This window comes from Hyla sarda, chromosome 5 (genome assembly GCF_029499605.1).
Source record: "Hyla sarda isolate aHylSar1 chromosome 5, aHylSar1.hap1, whole genome shotgun sequence".
NCBI lineage: Eukaryota > Metazoa > Chordata > Amphibia > Anura > Hylidae > Hyla > Hyla sarda.
In genome coordinates this window covers 89,858,218-89,884,302 of record NC_079193.1, presented here as the reverse complement: position 1 = coordinate 89,884,302, position 26,085 = coordinate 89,858,218, and the positions used below count along the sequence as shown (strand labels likewise).

The 26,085-nt window shown below is 43.7% G+C and overlaps 1 protein-coding gene across 1 annotated transcript in view; it reads left to right on the top strand.

The window, feature by feature from the left end:
• The window catches only part of LOC130274532 (uncharacterized), a 34,215-nt gene that overhangs the window by 512 nt on the left and 7,618 nt on the right, over window positions 1-26,085 (top strand). The window lies entirely within an intron of this gene.

Sequence of the window (26,085 nt, the reverse complement as noted above, 5' to 3'; positions counted from 1 at the left end):
TCTAGATTTCCACTGAGATTTTTTTTCCCACCAGCAAAAACGCATGGAAAAACTGCCAGGAAAACTGCCACGAATTTTCCTTGCATCTTGGCAGTTTTTCAGGCGTTTTCCCTGGCATGTGGAAATAGCCAGTTTTGTCCCCTGTGGCAGTTTTCTCACTGTCTTCTGGTACCACCTGTGGCGTAGCTATAGAGGTCGTAAAGGTCGCCATTGCGACCAGGCCCCTTAACACAGGGGGCCCTCAGGGCCCCCCTGCCACTATACTATACTATTGCCGCACTTCGGGCCCTCAGGCAAAGCCCGAGACCCCAGGCCTGAAGGGGAGGCTTGTTGCGGCTGACGCTGCGGCAGCAGCGCAGCCAGTACCAGGCCCGGCGCTAGCCTCAAACCCCCCGCCCCTCCCCTCCCCCGCCGAGGTCCCAGGCCTGAAAGGGAGGCTTGTGGCCGCGGCGCTGCCAGTACCAGGCGCGGCGCTAGCCTCAACCCCCCAATCTACCACAACCCCATAAACACACTATAATGTTGCCGAGACTTACACCCCCCTCCTCCCCTCACCGGATGCAGACACGCTCCTAATGCCTGCAGCAATGGCATAGGAGTGAGCGCAGAGGGTCCGGATCAACAGCAGGTCTCCTTGCAGAACTTCATGGCGAGTGAGGACGGGTTAATTTAATTTTGGGTCTGTAGGAGCGGCGGGGGGCTTAATTTGTGGTCCGGTGGAGCGGCAGGGGTGGCCAGGTGGTCGGGTTGCTGGGGCTTAATTTTGGGTCCGGAGAGGGGGGGGGGGGTGGTGGTCGGTGTTAATTTCGGGTCCGGAGGGGAGGGGATCCGTGTATGCAGAGGATTACTGTGGATTCGATGGATTACGACGGATGAACTGGATTTTTTTTTATTTTAATAAAATGGTTAACGAGGGCTGTGGGGGAGTGTTTTTGTAAATAAAATAATTTTTTCAATGTGTTGTGTTTTTTTTTTTTATAGAATTTTCAGGCTTAGTAATGGAGGCTGTCTAATAGACGGAATTCATTAATATGCCAGGGCTTAGCGTTAGCCCCAAAAACAGCTAGCGCTAACCCCCAATTATTACCCCGGTACCCACCGCCACAGGGGTGCCGGGAAGAGCCGGTGCCAACAGGCCTGGAGCGTCAAAAATGGCACTCCTGGGCCTAGGCGGTAACAGGCTGGCGTTATTTAGGCTGGGGAGGGCCAGTAACAATGGTTCTCGCCCACCCTGTTAACGTCAGGGTGTTGCTGCTTGGTTGGTATCTGGCTGAGAATGAAAATACGGGGATCCCTATGCGTTTTTAATTTTTTTAAATTTATTTTTGAAGAAAAAAACCGCATAGGGTTCCCTGTATATTCAGTATCAGCCAGATACCAACCAAGCAGCAACAGCCTGACGTTACCAGTGTGGGCGAGGACCACTGTTACTGGCCCTCCCCAGCCTAAATAACGCCAGCCTGTTACCGCCTAGGCGCGCCATTTTTGACGCTCCATGCCTGTTGGTACCGGCTCTTCCGGCACCCCTGTGGCGGTGGGTATCGGGGTAATAATTGGGGGTTAGCGCTAGCTGTTTTTGGGACTAACGCTAAGCCCTGGCATAGTAATGGATTTCATCTATTAGACAGCCTCCATTACTAAGCCTGAAAATTCAATAATAAAAAAAAAATACAACACATTGGAAAAATTATTTTATTTAAAAAAAACACTCACCCACAGCCCTCGTTAACCATTTTATTCAAATAAAAAAAATCCAGTTCATCTGTCGTAATCCATCGAATCCGCAGTAATCCTCTGCATACACGGATCTGAAATGAGAAAAAAAAACACAAAAAAATGGGTTAGGAAATTTTTTGCGCTCTCTGCAGGGGAGAGAGCCCATAATGCAATGTCTACCTAAACAGGGAGCATCCAATTGGTGCAAAACTACAACTCTCAGCATGCCCAGACAGCCTTTGGCTGTCTGGGCATGCTGGGGGTTTTAGTTTAGCAACAGCTGGAGTCTTCCTGTCTGGGAAGACACTGGCAGAAGGGTCTGTTCACATTTTCCAAAACGGACAATGTTAACAGAGCTTCAGACTTACTAGCCTGGATCCCGTTGTAGCTCCGCCCCTATTGACATCATCACTAGGGGCGGAGCTACACGGGGGCTGGACTGAGGTAAAGGGACTTCTTCATCTTCTGTATACACTATATACAGCTATCTATAGATAGCTGTATATATTGTATATTGCCCAAAAGGGTTAACCTACACTGTCCAGCAGTGTAAGTTAACTATTTCCTTGCCGGGCTGGCTTAGCGCACAGCTCAACAAGGGGTTAAGTGAGCCAGCAATGTGTATACTGTATACACAGTGCAGGCTCACTGTAAGTTCTTGCTGGGCAGTAGATATACGATGTATACCTACGGTTCAACATCAGCTGATCTCCCGGCTCTGTAGCCCTGAGAACAGCTGATCCCGACATTCACATCAGGAGAATCGCAGCGGGTGTCAGGAGGAGTGACATCCGCTATGACCTGGCCCTTACTGCAGGTACTGCTCCATGCTGGGAGTTGTAGTACCTGCATTAATAGACAGATCACAGCGAGTGTCACTCTGTGATTCTCCTGTATAATGTATAGATGGGGTGGCCGCCCGCATCTATACATTATACAGGAGGATTGCAATGGGCGATCTGTCTATTAGTACAGGAACTACTACTCCAATCATGGATCAGTGTGTTCCATTCTGGGAGTAGTAGTACTACCTAAAAAATGTAAAAAAAAAAATAAAAATGTGAAAAACACACACACACACACACACACACACACTACATTTTTATTATTGTCGGCTACATTTTTAGTGACTCACCGCCCAAATAAATTGATCCCTGTTTAAAAATGAATAAAAATTTTGTTATAAAAAAATATTAATTTTGTTAAATACAATTTTTTCCATCACTACTGTATCTTTTTTATTATTATTTTGAAATGGTACACTACGAAATTTTTATAAAAAATTTATCTCCATAACTTTTTTGGTTTGCTAAAGTCCAAAATAGATTAAAAACCTAAGCCAGGATTTTCCTGGAGTAAATGTAAGTAAACTTTTACTTTAATGCGACATTCGCATTTTATAAATCTCTAACTACCGTAAGCTGATTTGTGAAAATTGCTTACAAAAGCCGAAATTATTATTTTTGATTTTCTTGCTCTGAAGAAGGATTGTCGCAAAGAAAAATGTGTAGTCGCAACTGCGACTTTTTAGCGACAAAGATAAGAAGAAACCAAATGGGTAAACACTTTTATGAATGTCCCCCATGTTGTTTTTCACCTTGCAATCCATGGTATTTTAGATGCTCTACAATCCTATCTTTCAGTAGGGTTTCCATTAATTTCCTTTGATTTCTCCCTACTACCTTTCTTGTGAATGGGCACAACATTTGCTGATTTCCAATCTTCTGGGACAACTCCTGTTACCAGTGATTGGTTAACCTCTTAAGGACGCAGGGCGTATGGATACGCCCTGCATCCCGAGTCCTTAAGGACGCAGGGCGTATCCATACGCCCGTGGGAATTCCGGCCCCCACCGCTAGCCGGTTGGAGACCGGAGCCGGATGTCTGCTGAAATCGTTCAGCAGGCATCCCGGCATATCGCCCAGGGGGGTCATTATGCCCCCCCATGTCGGCGATCGCCGCAGATCGCTGGACAATTCAGTCCAGCGATCTGCGACGATTCCGGGTCAATCGGGTCTCCAGTGACCCGATGACCCGGAATTACTGGCTGTTCGGGGCCGTCTCTGACGGCCCCGAACAGCCAGAGCCTGCAGGGGTGAGGTGGCACTGATGCCACCTGACGATCGCCCTGATTCGTCGGCCGGATTACCGGCCGACCAATCAAGGCGCCTGCTGCGGGCGTCACTCCCTCACCCGCTCCGCCCCTCTTCCGGAGGGCGTGAGCGGGTGCGGGAAGACGACCCCGGGTGCTGGGGACCCCGATCCACAGCGTCCATGTTGGGATCGGGGCCCCAGGAGCGACGGCGGCGGCGAGGGACTTTCCTGCGATGAAGCAGCAGCAGGAGGTGAGTTACAGCCTCCTGCTGTTGCTTAGCAACAGCTCCCAGCATGCAAAAAGGGCATGCTGGGAGCTGTAGTTATGCAACAGCAGGAGGCAGACCACCACAACTCCCAGCATTCCCTTATGGGCATGCTGGGACTTATGGTTTTGCAACAGCTGGAGGCACATTCTTTCTATGGAAAAGTGTACCTTCAGCTGTTGTATAACTACAACTCCCAGCTTGCACAAACAGCTAAAGTGCATGCTGGGAGTTGTAGTGGTGCATCTGCTGGTTGCATAACTACAACTCCCAGCATGCCCGTTGGCTGTCGGTGACTGCTGAGAGTTGTAGTTTTGCAACAGCTGAAGGCACACTGGTTGTGAAACTTAGAGTTTTTTTTTACCTAACTCATTGTTTCGCGACCGGTGTGCCTCCAGCTGTTGCAAACTACAACTCCCAGCAGTCACCTTACACCATGCACCGTACATGCTGGGAGTTGTAGTTTTGCAACAGCTGGAGGCACACTGGTTTTGAAACACTGAGTAAGGTCACAAACTCCGTGATACATAACCAGTGTGCCTACAGCTGTTGCAAAACTAAAACTCTCAGCATGTACAGTCTGTCAGCGCATGCTGGGAGTTTTAATTTTGCAACAGCTGGATGTCCCCCCCAATGTGAATGTACAGGGTACACTCACATGGGCGGAGGATTACAGTAGGTATCGGGCTGCAAGTTTGAGCTGCAGCAAATTTTCTGCAACAGCTCAAACTGCCAGCGAGAAACTACTGTGAACCCCCGCCCGTGCGACTGTACCCTAAAAACACTACACTACACTACCACAAAAAATTAAATAAAAAGTAAAACACAGCCCCCCTCCCCTCCCCAATAAAAATGAAAAACATCTGGTACGCCATGGTTTCCAAAACGAAGCCTCCAGCTGTTGCAAAACAACAACTCCCAGTATTGTCAGACAGCCGTTGACTGTCCAGGCATGCTGGGAGTTTTGCAACAGCTGGAGGCACCCTGTTTGGGAATCACTGGCGTAGAATACCCCTATGTCCACCCCTATGCAATCCCTAATTTAGGCCTCAAATGCGCATGGCGCTCTCACTTTGGAGCCCTGTCGTATTTCAAGGCAACAGTTAAGGGTCACATATGGGGTATCGCCGTACTCGGGAGAAATTGGGCTTCAAATTTTGGGGGGGGGTATTTTCTGCTTTTACCCTTTTTAAAAATGTAAAGTTTTTGGGAAAAGAAGCATTTTAGGTAAAAATTTTTTTATTTTTTTTACATATGCAATAGTCGTGAAACGCCTGTGGGGTATTAAGGTTCACTTAACCCCTTGTTACATTCCCCGAGGGCTCTAGTTTCCAAAATGGTATGCCATGTGGGTATTTTTTGCGGTCCTGGCACCATAGGGGCTTCCTAAATGCGGCATGCCCCCAGAGCAAAATTTGCTTACAAAAAGCCAAATGAGACTCCTTCTCTTCTGAGACCTGTAGTGCGCCAACAGAGCACTTTTCACCCCCATATGGGGTGTTTTCTGAATCGGGAGAAATTGGGCTTCAAATTTTGGGGGGTATTTTCTGCTTTAACCCTTTGTATAAATGTAAATTTTTTGGGAAACCAAGCATTTTAGGTACATTTTTTTATTTTTTTTTACATATGCAAAAGTCGTGAAAGACCTGTAGGGTATTAAGGTTCACTTTACCCCTTGTTACGTTCCCCGAGGGGTCTAGTTTCCAAAATGGTATGCCATGTGTTTTTTTTTTGCTGTCCTGGCACCATAGGGGCTTCCTAAATGCGGCATGCCCCCAGAGCAAAATTTCCTTCAAAAAAGCCAAATGTGACTCCTTCTCTTCTGAGACCTGTAGTGCGCCAGCAGAGCACTTTTCACCCCCATATGGGGTGTTTTCTGAATCGGGAGAAATTGGGCTTCAAATTTTGGGGTGTATTTTCTGCTATTACCCTTTTTAAAAATGTAAAACTTTAGGGAAACCAAGCATTTTAGGTAAAAACATTTTTTTTTTTTTTACATATGCAAAAGTCGTGAATCACCTGTAGGGTATTAAGGTTCACATTACCCCTTGTTACGTTCCCCGAGGGGTCTAGTTTCCAAAATGGTATGCCATGTGGGGTTTTTTGCAGTTCTGGCACCATAGGGGCTTCCTAAAGGTGACATGCCCCCCAAAAACCATTTGACGCTCCTTCCCTTCTGAGCCCTCTACTGCGCCCGCTGAACAATTAACATGGACATATGAGGTATATCCTTACTCGAGAGAAATTGGGTTTCAAATACAAGTAAAAATTTTCTCCTTTTTACCCCTTGCAAAAATTCAAAAATTGGGTCTACAAGAACAAGCGAGTGTAAAAAATGAAGATTGTGTATTTTCTCCTTCACTTTGCTGCTATTCCTGTGAAACCCGTAAAGGGTTAAAACGCTTACTGAATGTCATTTTGAATACTTTCGGGGGTGCAGTTTTTATAATGGGGTCATTTATGGGGTATTTCTAATATGAAGACCCTTCAAATCCACTTCAAACCTGAACTGGTCCCTGAAAAAAAGCGAGTTTCAAAATTTTGCGAAAAATTGGAAAATTGCTGCGGAACGTTGAAGCCCTCTGATGTCTTCCAAAAGTAAAAACTCATAAATTTTATGATGCAAATATAAAGTAGACATATTGTATATGTGAATAAAAAAAAAATATTTTGAATATCCATTTTTCCTTACAAGCAGAGAGCTTCAAAGTTAGAAAAACGCAAAATTTTCAAATTTTTCATCAAATTTTGGGATTCTTCACCAAGAAAGGATGCAAGTTACCAAAAAATTTTACCACTACGTTAAAGTAGAATATGTCACGAAAAAACAATCTCGGAATCAGAATTATAACTAAAAGCATTCCAGAGTTATTAATGTTTAAAGTGACAGTGGTCAGATTTGCAAAAAATGGCCGAGTCCTTAAGGTGAAAAAGGGCTCAGTCCTTAAGGGGTTAAATAAATCTGTTAATGGTTTTGCTAGCTCACAACTAAGCTCTTTTAATAATTTTGGGTGTATCCCATCAGGCCCCTGTGACTTATTTGTCTTCACTTTAGACAGCAAACATAGAGCCTCTTCCTCTGTAAAGACACATGCATCAAACGATTCACTAGTCTTCCTCCCTAATGGAGGTCCTTTTCCTTCGTTTTCTTCTGTAAAAACTGAACAGAAGTATTCATTAAGGTAGTCGGCTAGACCCTTATTCTCTTCTACATACCTTCCTTTCCTTGTTTTTAATTTAGTTTTTCCTTGTTTTAAGAATGTCTTATCCCCTTTTTTCACAGACTGAGCTAGTTTTTCTTCTGCCTGCGCTTTAGAAGTTCTTATAACTTGCTTGGCCTCTTTCTTCTTAATCTTGTAGCCTTGCCTATCTTCATTGCTCTGGGTTGTTTTATAATGACTAAATGCTAGCTTTTAGTTTTTTATGATTTTGGCAACTTCTGCAGAGTACCACAGTGGTCTCTTCCTTTTTCTGCTTTTACTGAGAAGTCTAATGCAATTTTCTGTTGCCTTCAATAATGTGTCTTTTAAGTAGTCCCATTTCTCCTGGACTCCATGTAATCCGTTCCAGTCTGATAAGGACTCTTTTATGACTAATCTCATTTTTGAAAAGTCTGCTTTCGCCTATAATAACATATACCAAATCCCCATTTGTGAATACCAAATCCCAAATTGTCTCCCTCCGGGTTGGCTCCTCAACCACTTGTTGTAGAGATAATCCCAGAAGGGAATTTAAAATATCTGTACTCCTGGCAGAACTAGCTATTTTGGTTTTCCAGTTTATATCTGGAAGATTAAAGTCTCCCATAATGATAATATATATATTTTTTTTTAAAGAGCCGAGGCAAGTGTTCTCTATCACCCAAAGTGCAAGAAAAAGTGCAAGAAAAAGTGCAAATGTGTCACACTAAAAAAACGTGCACAAAGGATTCGGTCTATTGCTAAGCCCTTCTCCAACAGGAGAGAGGCCCCCCCAACAAACCTACCCTTCACCTCCGGGCTAAAAGGCACCTGCAAGGATCCAGGTTCGATGCCCCTTTTTGCCGAAGCTACTAAGGGGCCGAAAATGCTCCTGGCTTCAACCTAGGTTTTTACCAAGGTATCAGCCAAGGATCCGTATACTGATGGCATCTTAACAGAAGCCAAGATGCCCAGGGGTTGCAGGGAAGTGAGGAACCTAATGGCCACACACACCTCCCCTAGACCACCAGGAGGGACACCCAGAAGGGCTACCGCATCCTGACAATCCTGTGTACAAAAACAGACACATAAAAGTGGCACAGTGACAAACAAAAAATAAATAAAATAAATAAGTGGACGAGTGCAGATATATTGCCTGGTCATCCGGCCGGAATATAAAAAGGGTGAGTGCCAAAGGTGAAGAGTAATGGTGCAGTGCTTTCATTCAGTGAGTTATAACACCCAGTGAGTTTCGGCACCTCAGGGTCACCACTCCCGAGGCACAGACGTACCTCGGCTCTATAACCTCGGCTCGAGACCTGGAGGAAACAGGTCACATCAGGACAGCCGTTGAGCTGGTTACGTGGCACCAGCCCCAGAATGCCCTGGTACCCCTGCTCCTCCATGCAGCATCCATCCTACATCAATGGCAAAGACTAAACCACTGATAAGAACAGATACTACACTTGATATTAGCCAAAAGGATAACTTCTCCTTTCATTGTAATTTTAGCTATTTCTTCAACTAGGAGATCATCTAATTCTTTAACTTGGCCAGGTGGTCTATATATATCACACCTACACGAGTTACTGTCTGATTACCAAACTGCAACGTAACCCAAACTGACTCTATGTTGGGCTCACTAACTTGTATTAGGTTAGATTTTATGCTATCTTTCACATATAAGGCCACTCCTCCTCCTTTCTTGCCTTCTCTGTCTCTTCTGTATAAAGAGTACCCTGGTATGGATATGTCCCAGTCATTACTTTCATTAAAAGAATATATGTAAATATATCCAAATAAATAGTTAACATATGAAGAGGAGGACCGAGAGGAGGGACTGGCCGGGTGTGGTGACGCGACTGAGGGGAGTGGCGGGAAGCCTCTGTTGATAACCAATTCTCTCAAGACTACAGCAATATAGCTGCATCACAGGAGACCAGAGGAGCATGCGTGCGCTGAAGACAGCAGCGGCGGGAATGGCACGAGATAACGGAGGTAATGGCGCAGTTAATATAAATAAAGGGAACCAAAGATTGAAGGAGTAAGAAATGTATAGAAATATACATATAAAGGGGAGAAAGGGTTAAGAAGTAGGAATATATGATACACAGTAGTGGAATAAATGGGAAGAAAAAAGATAAATGAAAAAAAATTATATATAAAATATAAATAAATAATAAGAACATAATATTTATTAAAAAGGAAAAATAAGGAATAAAAAGAAGAATAAGGCAATGTATAAACAGTAAAATACAGAGATCACAATACATATACCGGTAATTATCTTACTGCGGGGCAGCAAAGAAAGAGGCGAGTTACAACATCATGAACTTATATAGACTATACTATACCCATCCTGATTGGCTGTTCAGATGGGCAGCATGTTTGTCTACACCTGAACATTCTATAATGTTTTTTCTCTGTATTGCTATGTTAATACTTTGCTGCTGGATCAAGTAAAGAGAGAACTAATGCATAATGCAAATGCCTCCTGTCTTGAAATAAAATCCAGAATTTTTACGGCGGAAAGTCTGAAGTGTGCGCAGAGCAGCAAAATACCTTAAAAAAGCAGGAGGCTGCTGCACATGGGGTCGCTGTCTGTCTCTAGGCAGAAATTCAGTAGTGTGAATGGGCCCAAAGGGAAATTATTTCATTATTTCTATAGTATAGTGCTACAAGGAATACCTACAACAGGCACCTCATGTGTCTCTGTACAAGCTGCATGCACATGTGCCTGACTGAGCTTACTTAGTGTAACTATTTTATTTCTGACTAATGCAAAAGCAAGCTTGATGGTTGATGGTTGATGGTTGGTTTCTCAAGGGCACGTCTGAATTTCGATGACCTCAAAAAAACATTTTCTGTTCATGGAACAAACTAAATAAATAGGCACCTTTACATTACTGCCATTATAGAACAATTTGACTTATTTTTGTAATCTTGCCACTGAAAAGACTTCTATCCCCATTACCTGTAAAATGTCAGCATGGTCTTAAATACAGTTTTATCATCATTATATAATTCAACCCGTCCATTTGATGACTGTACCACAATCCAGTATAATTTATCAGTTATTACAGGTATTCTTGCTTCCTTTACTACAGTAGGCTGCCAATCTCCAGTTACTTACAAAGCCAAAAGTGACTTTTATTACCAATGGTGACACCGTTTTAGAAGGTCAAACTAACAAAACAAAAGAACTATGGGGGGAGATTTATCAAAACCTGTCCAGAGGAAAGGAAAAGTTGCTGAGTTGCCCATAGCAACCAATCAGATCACTTCTTTAATTTTTGAAAAGGCCTCTGAAAAATGAAAAACAATCGGATTGGTTGCTATGGGCAACTCAGCAACTTTTCCTCTGGACAGGTTTTGATAAATCTCCCCCTATGTGAGTACAAGTACTGTGTAAGTGTCCCTATTTATGTGCCATACTTTCTTGATGTTCATTTTTGTCCCTAAATACATCGCTGTAAAAAGTATTTGCCTCTCACCCAATTTCTTTTATTTTTGCTAATAAAATGCAGTTTTTCAATGATCTCTCAGCTTATTAAAAGATAAAGATTTAATTAAAACATTTAATCACCCATTAGTGTAATTAGGGCAGCAGAAGTAGCAAATACCATGGGGCCCAAGTACTAAAGGGGTCTAAAAGATGTAAACATTTTTGGAAATTTTGAAGCTATTGAAAAAAGTTTTTTTGCCCCTTTTTTTCTGGAAAGAAAGTAAATTTTAATGAAGAATGCAGAGTGGAATATTTTTAGATCTGCCTATTAAGAAAGACCTTATTTATTCACTATTTTGGTTGAAATTATTGTGTGTACCAGGACAAATGGATTTTCATGAGGGACAAGTAGATTGTGCTCCATTTTAGTCCCTTGGACAAGTAGTTTTTATTTTATTTCCCTCCTTTGCCATTCTAGCTTAGCAAACCCTTGCGATCACGTTGAAGGGGTTCGATAAGTTCCTCTGAGCTACCGAAGATTTTCACTTTCACCTTAGACGCTGTGATCGGCATTGATAACAGTGTCTAAAGGGTTAAATGTTGGGCAGCAGCGGGATCGCAGCATAAGCAATGAGTGTTTGGCTACTGATGGTAGCCAACGCTTACTGCTCTGAAGTGAGCACAGCTCCTGCGCTTGCTTCAAAGCCACTTAAGGCGTTGTCCCTAAGGACAAGGGCATACCTGTATGCCCTGCGTCTTTAAGAGGTTAAATAAATAATGCTAGTGGGTTTTAAAATCATATGATTTCTACCGCAGGGACCCCCATCAAGGAGAGTCAGTATTAAGGTACAGATGCCTTTCCGTTAAGGGGGGGCTGAGAGGTAAGGACAAACAGGGAGGTTTGCCAGGCAGTTAGGATCTGCCTCCTTGACACTTGGCTTACAAATAAGAGATTTTATGTTCACCATTCGCTCAGGAAAAATATGGTTTGCATTTTATTTATTTTTTTGTACCGTAACAGCTATCTAACAGGGTCTGTAGCCCATATCAGCAAATACAGCTTAGATTCCTTTAACCACTTAGGGACCCAGGGTATACAGGTACACCTTTGCTCCCTGGTACTTAACCCCTTAAGGACCGGGGGTTTTTCCGTTTTTGCATTTTCGTTTTTTGCTCCTTGCCTTTGAAAAATCATAACTCTTTAAATTTTGCACCTAAAAATCCATATGATGGCTTATTTTTTGCGCCACCAATTTTACTTTGTAATGACGTCAACGGAAAAAAAAAAATCATTGTGCGACAAAATTGAAAGAAAAAAAACGCTGTTTTGTAACTTTTGGGGGCTTCCGATCCTACGTAGTAAATTTTTCGATAAAAATGACCCCTTATCTTTATTCTGTAGGTCCATACGATTAAAATGACACCCATAGGTTTGATTTTGTCGGACTTCTGGAAAAAATCATAACTACATGCAGGAAAATTAATATGTTTAAAATTGTCATCTTCTGACCCCTATAACTTTTTTATTTTTCCGTGTATGGGGCGGTATGAGGGCTCATTTTTTGCGCCGTGATCTGATTTTAACGGTACCATTTTTGCATTGATAGGAATTATTGATCGCTTTTTATTCATTTTTAAATGATATAAAAAATGACCAAAAATGCACTATTTTGGACTTTGGAATTTTTTTGCGCGCATGCCATTGACCGAGCGGTTTAATTAATGATATATTTTTATAATTCGGACATTTCCGCACGCGGTGATACCATACATTTTTATTTTTATTTACACTGTGTTTTTTATGAGAAAAGGGGGGTGATTCAAACTTTTAATAGGGGAGGAGTTAAATGATATTCATTCACTTTTTTTTTGCAGTGTTATAGGTCCCATAGGGACCTATAACACTGCACACACTGATCTTCATCATTGATCACTGGTTTCTCATCGACGATTCTGCCGCATGACTCTCAGGCATCATGGATCTCAGGCACTGAGCAGTCATTCGGCAATCGGACAGCGAGGAGGCAGGTAGGGGCCCTCCCGCTGTCCTGTAAGCTGTTCGGGATGCCGCGATTTCGCCGCGGCTATCCCGAATAGCCCACTGAGTTAACCGGCAGCTTTCCCTTTCGGTTTTAGCCGCGCGGCTCAGCTCTGAGCGCGCGGCTAAAGGGTTAATAGCGCGCGGCGCCGCGATCGGCGGGTCCCGGCTTCACTATGACGCCGGGCCCGCCGTGATATGATGCGGGGTTACCGTGTAACCCCGCGTTATAGCAGGAGAGCAGGACCAAGGACGTACCAGTCCATCCTTGGTCCTTAAGGGGTTTAGGACCAAGGGCATACCTGTATGCCCGTGGGAATTTCGGTACCCGCCAAGCGCCGGGCAGGGACCAGGATGACTACTGATATCTATCAGCAGACATGCCTTGCAAATGCCCAGGGGTGTCCCGAGACACCCCCATGTCGGCGTTCACCACAAATCGTCGGGGAATTCACACCGGCGATTTGCTGCGATTCCGGGTCATATGGGTCTCCGGTGACCCGGAAAATAAGGTTGATGGCAGTTGTCAAAGACACCCACGATCCCCCTGAAGGGATAGGAGTGAGGTGGCAGGGGTGCCACCTTTCCTATCCCTGCTATTGGTTGTTCAGAAGCGACGGCCAATAGCAGATAGGGGCGGGGGGGTTAAAGTTCGGTTGCCGCGCTCTGCCCACCCACTGTAGTCTGGACAGAGCGGGGGAACCGACGGTGAACGGCACCGAAGGTCCGCTTACCACCGGCGGCAGCGACAGTCAGACATGCGGCTCGCTCCCTAGTGCAATGTGCTGCAGACTACAGAAGCTGGTGAGTTGCCTAGCAACATCTGGAGGGCTACAGTTTGGAGACCACTATACAGTGGTCTCTAAACTGTAACCCTCCAAATGTTGCAAAACTACGACTCTCAGCATGCCCAGACAGCTGTTTGCTGTGTGGGCATGCTGGGATTTGCAGTTTTGCAACAGCTGGAGGGCTACAGTTTGGAGATCACTGTGCAGTGATCTCTATACTGTGGCCCCCTAGATCTTGCAAAACTACAACTCCCAGCATGCCCACATAGCAGTTTGCTGTCTGTGCATGCTGGGATTTGTAGTTTTGCAACAGCTGGAGGGTTACAGTTTGAAGATCACTGTGCGGTGGTTTCTAAACCGTGGCCCTCTAAATCTTGCAAAACTACATCCCAGCATGCACGAACAGCAAACTGCTTTCTCGCCATGCTGGGAGTTGTAGTTGCGTACCCCCAGCTGTTGCATCTACATCTCCCAGCATGCCCTTTGGCGATCAGTACATTCTGGGAGTTGTAGATTTGCAACTTGCTGCGTACTAACTCGTTTTTGAGTTAGTACGCAGCAAGTTCTCATCAGGACCGACTTCATCCCCTACTTGGCTCAACGATACACGCCCCACGGGGAATCATAGATGTGGGAATTGTTCTTTCTGCAGCCAACTCAAGCGACGTCGGAACTACCACCTAGGTGGTGAGAGCATACACGTCAGAGATCTCATCACCCTCAGAACTAAATTCGTTATATATTGCATACAGTGCCCTTGCAGTCTCTTCTACATCGGGTGTACCATTCGCCCGATCTTTGTGAGGTTCAGAGAGCATGTCCGACTCTCTAGGAGAGAGGAAGGGTACCAAGATTGGCAGAACATTTACACACTAAACACAGTTGCAATCCTGCACTACTAATTTTCTTTGGTCTGGAAACAGTCACAACGACTCCTGCAGGTCTTACCAGACAGACCTTTCTACAACAGAAAGAAGCTCGCGTGATCTCCCGGCTGGGAGCCACTGGACCCATAGGGTTCAATGAACGCAACGAGTTTAGTGGGTTCCTATAACTGCACCTGACACTTTTTGCTAACCATCCCTTTCCCCCTCCCCCCCTTTTTCCATATGTACTCTCCTTTGCGTATCCTGATATCAAGATTTTCTTACCCTTCCTTTATACAGGTGGATGCTACAGCACTGCTGCAGCTATTAGCTACACGCCTGTACTTTTGGCAACGCTGGAGGTCCCCACGTAGCAGCCGCCGGCATGTAGCGTCATGTTGTCTAGCAACAACACGTCAGCTGATTAGAGGCCGCAGCAGTAAAGTATAAAACCGCGACCATCATCAGTGGGCATGACCAAGCGGACAAACCGCAAAACGGAACAGTTGTTCCACGAGCTCGGCTGAGCTCAGATTTCTCCCTCTCCCTGACCCGAACTGCTGTAACCCCATCAGCATGGAATAAAAGCAACTTGTTTTGCATAATACCGGGTGAGTGCGTGATATGTACTTTTCTTTTCTTGATATATTCCCAACCAGTGTGCCTCCAGCTGTTGCAAAAGTACAACTCCCAGCATGCACGGTCTGTCAGTGCATGTTGGGAGCTGTGGTTTTGCAACAGCTGGAGGCTTGCCCCCATGTGAATGTACAGAGTACATTCACACGGGCGGGTTTACAGTGAGTTTCCTGCTTCAAGTTTGAGCTGCTGCTAATTTTCCGCCGCAGGGCAAACTCCTAGCGGGAAACTCACCGTAAACCCCCCGTGTGAATGTACCCTAAAAACACTACACTACACTAACACAAAGGGTAAAACACTACATATACACCCCCTTACACTGTACCCCCAATAAAAATGAAAAACATATCGTACGGCAGGGTTTCCAAAACGGAGCCTCCAGCTGTTGCAAAACAACAACTCCCAGCATTTCTGGACAGCCACTGACTGTCCAGGCATGCTGGGAGTTTAACAACAGCTGGAGGCACCCTGTTTGGGAACCACTGGCGTAGAATACCCCTACCCTATGTCCACCCCTATGCAATCCCTAATTTAGCCCTCAAATGTGCATGGTGCTCTCTCACTTCAGAGCCTTGTCGTATTTTAAGGAAACCGTTTAGGGCCACATATGCGGTATTTCCATACCCGGGAGAAATTGTGTTACACATTTTGGGGGGCTTTTTCTCCTTTTACCCCTTATGAAAAGGAAAAGTTGGGGTCTACATCAGCCTGTTAGTGTAAAAAACATAAAAAAATTTGCACTAACATGCTGGTGTTGCCCCATACTTTTTATTTTCACAAGAGGTAAAAGGAAAAAAGACCCCCGAAATAACACAATTTCTCCTGAGTATGGAAACACCCCATATGCGGGCGTAAAATGCTCTGCGGACGCACAAGGCTCAGGATTGAGAGCGCACTATGTACATTTGAGGACTAAATTGGTGATTTGCACAGGGGTGGCTGATTTTACAGTGGTTCTGACATAAATGCAAAAAAATAAATACCCACATGTGACCCCATTTTGAAAACTACAACCCTCATGGAATGTGACAAGGGGTATAGTGAGCCTTAACACACCACAGGTGTTTGACGAATTTTAATTAAAGTTGGATGGGAAAACAAAATACATTTTTCATTTTCACAAGGGAAAAATTTGAAAAAAAAGCCCCCCAAAATTTGTTACCCAATTTCTTTTGAGTAAGAACATACCCCATATGTGGATGTTAAGTGCTCTGCTGGCGAACTACAATGCTCAGAAAAGAGGGAGTGCCATTGGGCTTTTGGTGAGAAAATCTGTCCGGAATTGAAGGCCATGTGTGTTTACAAAGCCCCCATAGTGCCAGAACAACGGACTCCCCCCCCCCCACATGTGACCCCATTTTGGAAACTACACCCCTCACGGAATGTAACAAGGGGTACATTGAGCATTTATGCCCCACAGGTGTCTGACAGAATTTTGGAACAGTGGTCTGTGAAAATGAAAAATTTTATTTTTCATTTGCTCAGCCCACTGTTCCAAAGACCAGTGTACCCCTAATTACATTCTGGGTGAGGGGTGTAGTTTCCAAAATGGGGTCACATGTGGTGGGGTCCACTGTTTTGGCACCACAGGGGGCTTTGTAAATGAACAAGGCCCCCGACTTCTATTCCAACCAAATTCTCTCTCCAAAAGATCAATGGCGCTCCCTCTCTTCTGAGCATTGTAGTGCGCCAGCAGAGCACTTGATGTCCACACATGGGGTATTTCCATACTCAGAAGAAATGGGGTTACAAATTTTGGGGGGCATTTTCTCCTATTACCCCTTGTAAAAAATGTAAAATTTACGGAAAAGCCATTTACACTTCCAACTTTAACAAAAAGTCGTCAAACACCTGTGGGGTGTTAAGGCTCACTGTACCCCTTGTTACGTTCCTTGAGGGGTGTAGTTTACAAAATAGTATGCCATGTGTTTTTTTTTTGCTGTTCTGGCACCATAGGGGCTTCCTAAATGTGACATGCCCCCCAAAAACCATTTCAGAAAAACTCTCCAAAATCCCATTGTCGCTCCTTCCCTTCTGAGCCCTCTAGTGCAAACAGAGCACTTGACATACACATATGTATTGTATGTAAGTATTTCCTTACTCAAGAGAAATTAGGTTACAAATTTTCGGGTGATTTCTCTCCTTTTACCACTTGTAAAAATTCAAAAACTGGGTCTACAAGAACATCCGAGTGTAAAAAAATGAAGATATAGAATTTTCTATTCCTGTGAAACACCTAAAGGGTTAACACACTTTCTGAATGTCATTTTGAATACTTTGAGGGGTGCAGTTTTTATAATGGTGTAATTTATGGGCTATTTCTAATATGAAGGCCCCTCAAATCCACTTCAAAACTGAACTGGTCCCTGAAAAATTCAGATTTTGAAAATTTTTTGAAAAATTAGATAGATAATTGCTGCTGAACTTTGAAGCCCTCTGATGTCTTCCAAAAGTAAAAACATGTCAACTTTATGATGCAAACATAAAGTAGACATATTGTATATGTGAATCAATATATAATTTATTTGGGTTGTCCATTTTCCTTATAAGCAGAGTTTCAAAGTAAAAAAAATGCTAAATTTTTCATAAAATTTTAGAATTTTTCACCAAGAAATGATGCAAGTATCGACAAAATTTTACCACTAACAAAGTAGAATATGTCACGAAAAAACAAACAATCAATCTCGGAATCAGAATGAAAGGTAAAAGCATCCCAGAGGTATAAATGCATGAAGTGAAAGTGGTCAAATGTGCAAAAAATCGCCGGGTCCTTAAGGTGAAAATGGGCTGTGTCCTTAAGTGGGGTTAAAGTTGTACATTAATCTGTATACTTGTATGCATATTAAAATGTAATATGGTAGGTATTAAGAGAGACAAGCGCACTTAACGCAAATATTGCTTCATGTGTATGCTTTATTGTGAAATTCCAGCATCAGGGATGGAGCCAAGTGTGCAGGGGGATGACAGAATACCTCCTCCACCTGTCGTCCCCCTGCACACTTGGCTCTGTCCTTGATGCTGGAATTTCACAATAAAGCGTACAGATGAAGCAATATTTGCAGTGAGTGCGCTTGTCTCTCTTCATACCTACCAATGAACACTGTTCCATAATGAGCCAGCACCACCGCTGCTGCATTGTATGGAGCAGCTGCCTGTATTGTCCTAAGAAGGTATCAATATACTGTGAGTAACCACGAAGCAGTGCCAGGTACTGTTCCCATTCTTGGACTTGTCATTTAAAATGTAATATTTCGAGTACAATCGCAAACACCAAAACTGCAGTATAATCAGCTAAATTGTAAGGGCATGACTTTGTCTACATCCGGTAGCTGCAACATGAAGCCCTACCCAAAATTATAGGATTCTGTCTGTATCTACATCTGCAAATAACATAGAATTGCCTGAACCATTAAAGACAATGGATGTACCCCTAGTGTGGAGACAATCTACTATGAGCACTATTCAGGCTGGGAATCAGTGGCGTAGCTATAGATGTCGCAAAAGGTCGCCACTGCAACCGGGCCCCATAGCCCGGTTGCTGACAGGTCAGGCCCTTAATCATTGCCTGTCGCTGATTTGCTTTGAGTAGGCTCCCAGGCCCCCGACAACCTCCTTCCCCTCCCGTCCCCCTGTTAATTATGGCTGGGGCCTGCAATGTCAGGGGAACCCAGCCACCTAGGACATGTACCATTACTCTGCAGGCTGCACATCTCTCCCCTTCAGATTCCTGCTGCCGTCGGGTCTTAGAGGAGGAGGGTCAGGGGATTCATGGCACGGCAGCCTGAAGAGGCCAAACAGCAGGTCATGAATAGGAAGATGTGCCCGCTGCCTGTGCCGAGTCCTGTCCCCCCTCCTCTCAGTTGTGTTATCTGCTATTGACCTCTCTGTAACCATCCAGGGATGAAGAGCAAGTCAGGGTCCCCGCGTCTAATAAAGCATATTAACACTATACATAACAGTGATACAAAAAAACTTATGTTCACAGGCATACAAAAATTAGAACTCATAGAAGGATATGATGTCAAGAGACTTTGTGAACTTGAGACAAGATGGATACTCCATACACAAGCACAGGAGAATATAGGTCTTAAAGGGGTACTCCGGTGCTTAGACATCTTATCCCCTGTCCAAAGGATAGGGATAAGATGCCTGATCGCGGGAGTCCGGTCGCTGGGGACCCCGGGATCTTGCACGCGGCACCCCGTTTGTAATCAGTCCCCGGAGAGTGTTCACGCCCCCTCCTGTAGGCTTGCAATGAGGGGCGGAGTGTGACGTCACACGGGGGCGGAGGCGTGACGTCACATGCCACCGGCCGTGTGGTCGCCGGTAATCAGACCCGCAGCGAACACGCTCCGGGGACTGATTACAAACGGGGTGCCGTGTGCAAGATCCCGGGGGTCCCCAGGGGCGGGACTCCCGCGATCAGGCATCTTATCCCCTATCCTTTGGATAGGGGATAAGATGTCTAAGTACCGGAGAACCCCTTTAACGACTGAATAGACATGGGAGTATTTTTATAAAATAGCATTGCATGAAATAAGAGATTCTTTCAAGTAGAATATAAGATTTTGTATATATATGCTAGTATCCACTATATTTATTGAATTTGCAATTGTATTTAAATATTTGCACTGCACTATTGTCTACTTGTACACTAATTTCCACTCACCTGTGTTCCACGTCACTAGAAGGGGAGTGTACTTAAAAGAGGAGTGCACAGGTCAGGGGAAATGGTCCGTTGAAGTTCCTCTGGGAAGGAAACAGCTGTCATCAGCAATTTTACACACTGGCGTCCTGCGCTTGCCGCGGCAGCCACCGCTATCCTGCTATGATATGTATCATATGAATTAAAGAAGAAGTTTGTTCACAGCGCTGGGTGAGTGCCTTTGTTCTAATATACACTGAACTGAAGTCAGGGGAATGCCTGCATGAGGTTAGTGTAGTGTTAATGAAAGGGCATGTATGTCTATTAAGTGTTAATGAGAGTGCATGTGTGTGTATAAAGTGGTAATAGGAGTGCATGTGTGTGTATAAAGTGGTAATGGGAGTGCATGTGTGTGTATAAAGTGTTAATGGGAGTGCATGTGTGTGTATAAAGTGGTAATGAGAGAGCATGTCTATGTATAAAGTGGTAATGAAAGTGCATGTGTGTGTATAAAGTGGCAATAGGAGTGCATGTGTGTGTATAAAGTGGTAATGAGAGAGCATGTCTATGTATAAAGTGGTAATGAGAGTGCATGTGTGTGTATAAAGTGGTAATATGAGTGCATGTGTGTGTATAAAGTGGTAATATGAGTGCATGTGTGTGTATAAAGTGGCAATAGGAGTGCATGTGTGTGTATAAAGTGTTAAAGAGAGTGCATGTGTGTGTATAAAGTGGTAATGAGCGTGCATGTGTATGTATAAAGTAGTAATGAGAGAGCATGTGTGTGTATAAAGTGTTAATGGGAGAGCATGTGTGTGTATAAAGTGGTAATGAGAGAGCATGTGTATGTATAAAGTGGTAATGAGAGTGCATGTGTGTGTTTAAAGTGGTAATATGAATGCATGTGTGTGTGTATAAAGTGTTAATGGGAGTGCACGTGTGTGTATAAAGTGTTAATGGGAGTGCACGTGTGTGTAAAAAGTGTTAATGAGAGTGCATGTATGTGTATAAAGTGTTAATGAGAGTGCATCTGTATGTATAAAGTGGTAATGAGAGAGCATGTGTGTGTATAAAGTGGTAATGAGAGTGCATGTGCGTGTGTATAATGATGGTATGTTCACACGTCAGAATTTCAACCGGAAATTCCACCATAATTTACTGCCCATCGACTTTAATGGGATTCTGCTGTCCCATTCAGACAGCAGAATTTCTGCGGAAATTTCGCATTCTACAAATATATAAGATCAGTCTTATTTTTTCAGAATTCCACAGCTGAATCCCACTAAAGTCAATAATTAGAGATCGACTGATTTTTTAGAGCCGATACCCATACCGATAACCTGTGAACTTTCAGGCCAATAGCCGATAACTTATACCGATATTCTGTGTATTTTAATTTTTGGGAAAAAATAATTTCTACACAAATCTGCTGTATATCTGTGCATACGCCATTAACCGTGCGGTTTAATTAACGATATATTTTTATAATTCGGACATTTCTGCAAGCGGCGATACCACATTTGTTTTTTGTTTTTTTGGGGGAAAAGGGGGGTCATTCAAACTTTTATTAGGGAAGGTGTTAAATGACCTATATTAACTTTTTTTTTCTCAGTGTTATAGCTCCCATAGGGGACTATTACATTGCACACACTGATCATTTACACTGATCACTGCAAAGCCCTAGCTTTGCATTGATTAGTGTTATAGGCGGTCGATTGCTCAAGCCTGTATCTCAGGCTTGGAGCAATCAAACTCCGATCAGACGCGACGGAGACAGGCGAGGGGACCGCCGCTCGCGTGCTAGCTGATTGGGACATCGCAATTTTATCGCAATGGTCCCAATCAGCCCGACTGAGATGCCGGGAAGCTTTTACTTTCATTTTAGACGAGGCGATCAACTTTGATCGCCGCATCTAAAGGGTTAATAGCGCGCGGCACAACGATCGGTGCCGCACGCTACTAGCCCAGGGTCCCGAGACTTCAAAACAGATTGGGGCGCACGTGCTGGACGCATTATCAGCATTTTCGGCAAGGTTAGATGCCGATACCGATAACTTACAAAATCGTGAATCCGATAATCGGTTGATCCCTAGTCAATATGGCTTGAATTTCAGCAAAATTCTGTGCTCTGAGAACACAGAAATTTGGCCAAAATCATGAGCAAATTCCCCCAGAAGCTTTGCTGAATAGAATTTCTGCTGAATTGCAGAAATTCTGCTGTGTGAACTTACCATAAGGCTCCCTTTAGATATAAAGCTTATTTCAAGAGCATTTAGTCTTCCATTTTGCAGACACAAGTCCAGGCCTCAATGGAGGTCATCAAACCCATGGCGTAGTTTGTGGTAGTAATGTACTCAGATGGCATGGTGTGTCGTAGTACTATATTCAGTGTGCGATGGGTGTGGTAGGATTATATTCAGAGGGCACCGCATGTGATAGTATTACATTCAGAGTGTGCAATATGTGGTATTCAATGGGCACAGTGTGTGGTAGTATTTTATTTAGAGGGTACAGTGTGTGGTAGTTTTATATTGAGGTTACAGTGTGCGGTAGTATTATATTCAGAGGGCGCATTGTGGTAGTATTATATTCCGAGGGTACAGTGTGTGGTAGTATATTATAATCAGAGGGTGCAGTGTTTGGTTGTATTATATTCAGAGTGTGCAATGTGTGGTAGTATTATATTCAATGGGCACAGTGTGTGGTAGTATTATAGAGGGTACAGTTTGTGGTAGTATTATATTCAGAGGGTAGTGTGTGGTAGTATTATATTCAGAGGGTGCAGTGTGATAGTATTTTCTGAGGGCACAGTGTGTGGTAATATTATATTAAGAGGGCACAGTGTGTAGCCGTATTATATTCAGAGAGCACAGTGTGTGGTAGTATTATATTCAGAGGATGCAGTGTGTGATAGTATTATATTCAGAGTGCGAAATGTGTGGTAGTATTATATTCAGTGGGCAAAGTGTGTGGTAGTATTATATTCAGTGGGCACAGTGTGTGGTAGTATTATATTCAGAGTGTGCAATGTGTGGTAGTAGTATATTCAGAAGGCGCAGTGTGTTTGTATTTTCTGAGGGCACAGTGTGTGGTAGTATTATATTCAGAGGGCGCAGTGTGGTAGTATTTTCTGAGGGTACAGTGTGTGGTAGTATTATATTCAGAGGGCGCAGTGTGGTAGTATTTTCTGAGGGCACAGTGTGTGGTAGTATTATATTTAGAGGGCACAGTGTGTAGCAATATTATATTCAGAGGGTACAGTGTGTGGCAGTATTATATTCAGAGGGAACAGTGTGTGCCAGTATTATATTCAGGGGGTACAGTGTGTGGCAGTATTATATTCAGGGGGTACAGTGTGTGGCAGTTTTATATTCAGAGGGTACAGTGTGTGGCAGTATTATATTTAGAGGGTACAGTGTGTGGCAGTATTATATTCAGAGGGTACTGTCTGTAGCAGTATTATATTCAGAGGGTACTGTCTGTGGCAGTATTATATTCAGAGGGTACTGTCTGTGGCAGTATTTTTTTCAGAGGGAACAGTGTATGGCAGTATTATATTCAGGGAGCACATTTTCTGGCAGGTTACATTTAGAGGGTACTGTGTGTTGCAGTATTATATTCAGTGTGTACAGTAGGTGGCACTATTATATTCAGAGGATAAAGTGTGTGGCAGTAGTATATTCAGGGGGTACAGTGGGTGGCAGTATTATATTCAGGGTGTACAGTGTGTGGCAGTATTATATTCAGGGGGTACAGTGTGTGGCAGTATTATATTTAGCGGGTATGGTATTTAGCAGGGTTATAATGATTATTGTCTTCATACAGAGAATAGGTATCTGCTGACAAAGTGAAGAAACCAATGGGCGGACGTCAGACTCTACAGAGAAGATGGAAGAAGACATGGCATCTGGACCAGATGAAAAAGAAAAGGAAAGACAACAGAGAAGACGTCACTCAGGTCACTGATATCATTGTGTATTCTCCTGAGTGTCCCATCAGAGTGTAGTCACTTGTAAGTTCCACAGTGATGATGGGTGACACTGTACTCCAATCTGTGACTCTGCAGCTATTACAAAACTACAACTCCCAACATACATGAGGCTCTCCAGACATGTTAGGAATTGTAGCTTTGCAACAGCTGGAGAGCCATTTAACCCGATAACGACCACGGACGAGTATAGACGTCCAGGTTGGCGGGCGTTCCCGCACCTGGACGTCTATACTCGTCCATTATTCTCGTGGGTGCTGCCCAGTGCACCCACAAGATCGCGGCAGGGACTCGGCTGTATCACACAGCCGGGACCCTGCTGCACTGCCAGGACCGAAGTAAACTTCGGTCCCGGCAGTTTTAACCCTTACAGCCGCGGTCGGAAGTGACCGCGGGCTGTAAGTGTTATGACAGAGGGAGGGAGCTCCCTCTGTCTCCTCTGCAGCACCCCGCATCGCGATCGCAGGGTGCTGTGTGTGGCCGCGGCTGGCCGGGGCCTTCCGCACTGCCGGGAGTGAAGTTCACTTCACTCCCGACAGTTTAACCCTTACAGCCACGGTCAGAAGTGACCGCGCGCTGTAAGGAGTTCTGACAGAGGGAGGGGGCTCCCTCTGTCTCTCCTGCAGCACCCCGGAGCATCGCGGGGTGCTGCTGCATACCTGGGCAGCCGGGGGTCCTACAAAGACCCCCAGGTCTTCCCTGGGTATTGCCTGTAGGACGTGCCTGAGGCCCGTCCTGATATGCAGCCTGCTAGTGAAAACTGGCAGGCAGCATATAACTGCAATGCTTTGGAATACTAAGTATTCCAAAGCATTAAAAAGTGTAAAAAATAAATAAATAAATAAAAGTGTAAAAATAAATAAAAATAATAAAAGTGTAAAAAAAAAAAAAAAAAAAAAAATATATATATATATATATATATATATATATATATATATATATATATATATATATATATATATATTTATTATATTAAAAATACATTTATTAAATTAATCTAATAAAAAAAATGCATAATGTGTAGGATCGCATTGGGGGACATCCGCAGCATGTAATATGCTGCGGATGTCCACCATGTGATCCTACACATTATGCAGCAGTCACGGTAAGGAGCTCCCTGCTGCGGCTGGGTAGCTTTGTGTGTCCACTCATAGCAGCGGATTTCCCACCAGCAGTCATGAGTGGACACACTGAGCTACCCAGCCGCAGCAGTGATGGATATATTCGCCATGAGCGGGTGCTTATTCCCACAACATGGCGGATATATCCATCAGGAGCCTTAACTGTCACAGACAGACGCGTTATACTGCCAGCCGACCAAGGACCAATCTGAGAGCTCCCTGGTCCAGCCAATAACTTGTAGGGGTGCGGTATATAAATGGGGTCACTTGTGGGGGTGGGGGTACTGTTCTGCCCTGAAAGCCAAATGGCGCTCCTCTCCTTCTAAGTCCTACCACGCGGCCAAGGAACCATATATGGCCAAAGCGGGGGTATTTCCGAACATGGGACAAGCAGCTAAATAAAATATAGCCCACCCTTAAAAAATCCCCAACAAAAAGCTGAGCAGGGTATCTCTGGGACAAGTACAATATCACATATATTGCCAATAGCACAATCCTACAGTATAGGTTTGGTCAGCGTATAATAGAACAATGTCTCAAAACACTTTACCTAGTTGTGACATGCTGACAGCCTCCCAGTGATACTCCTGCGACCTCGACACGTGTTTCGGATGATTCCTTTCTACCTGTTTTGTATTCATAATAAAGATTAAATTTTTGAACATAAGTTTGGGCTAATTGTGTAGGTTGTTTGATTATTATTAGCCTTTTGGGCTCTGTAGGTAATATATAAATAAAATATAGGGTGCATTTCTTTCAATATCAGAAGTGATGTACAAAAAATATGCCCCCCAAATGATGCATTTGTGAAAAATTGCAAATTTTGAATTTTTAACACTGACTTTGTAATAATTTCTGCCAACAAACTATGGTGCTAAAATACTCACTGTACCCCTAGCAAATACCTTGAGGGGTCTAGTTTTTAAAATGGGGTCATTTGGGGGGTGTTCCTATGTTCTACTACCTTTTAATTTCTGCAAACCTTGCATAGCACACAAAAAAGATGTACTTTTCAAATTTTCTAAATTTTCTAAATTTCAAGTTAAATTGTTAGGCTTCTAACTAATTTAAAACAAAAAAATGACGTCAAAATAAAGTAGACATCTGAAAGTATAAGTTTCATAAACTATTTGGTCAGTATGTATAAATATATGCAACCTATTAGTGTTAAAATAGCAAAAAATCTTAATTTTTTAAAAAAAATTTCATGATTTTTTACATTGTAAAAAAAAAAAAAATACAAATCATATCGCCTTACTTTTACTATGTACATGAAGGACAACTTGTGACAAAAAAACAATGT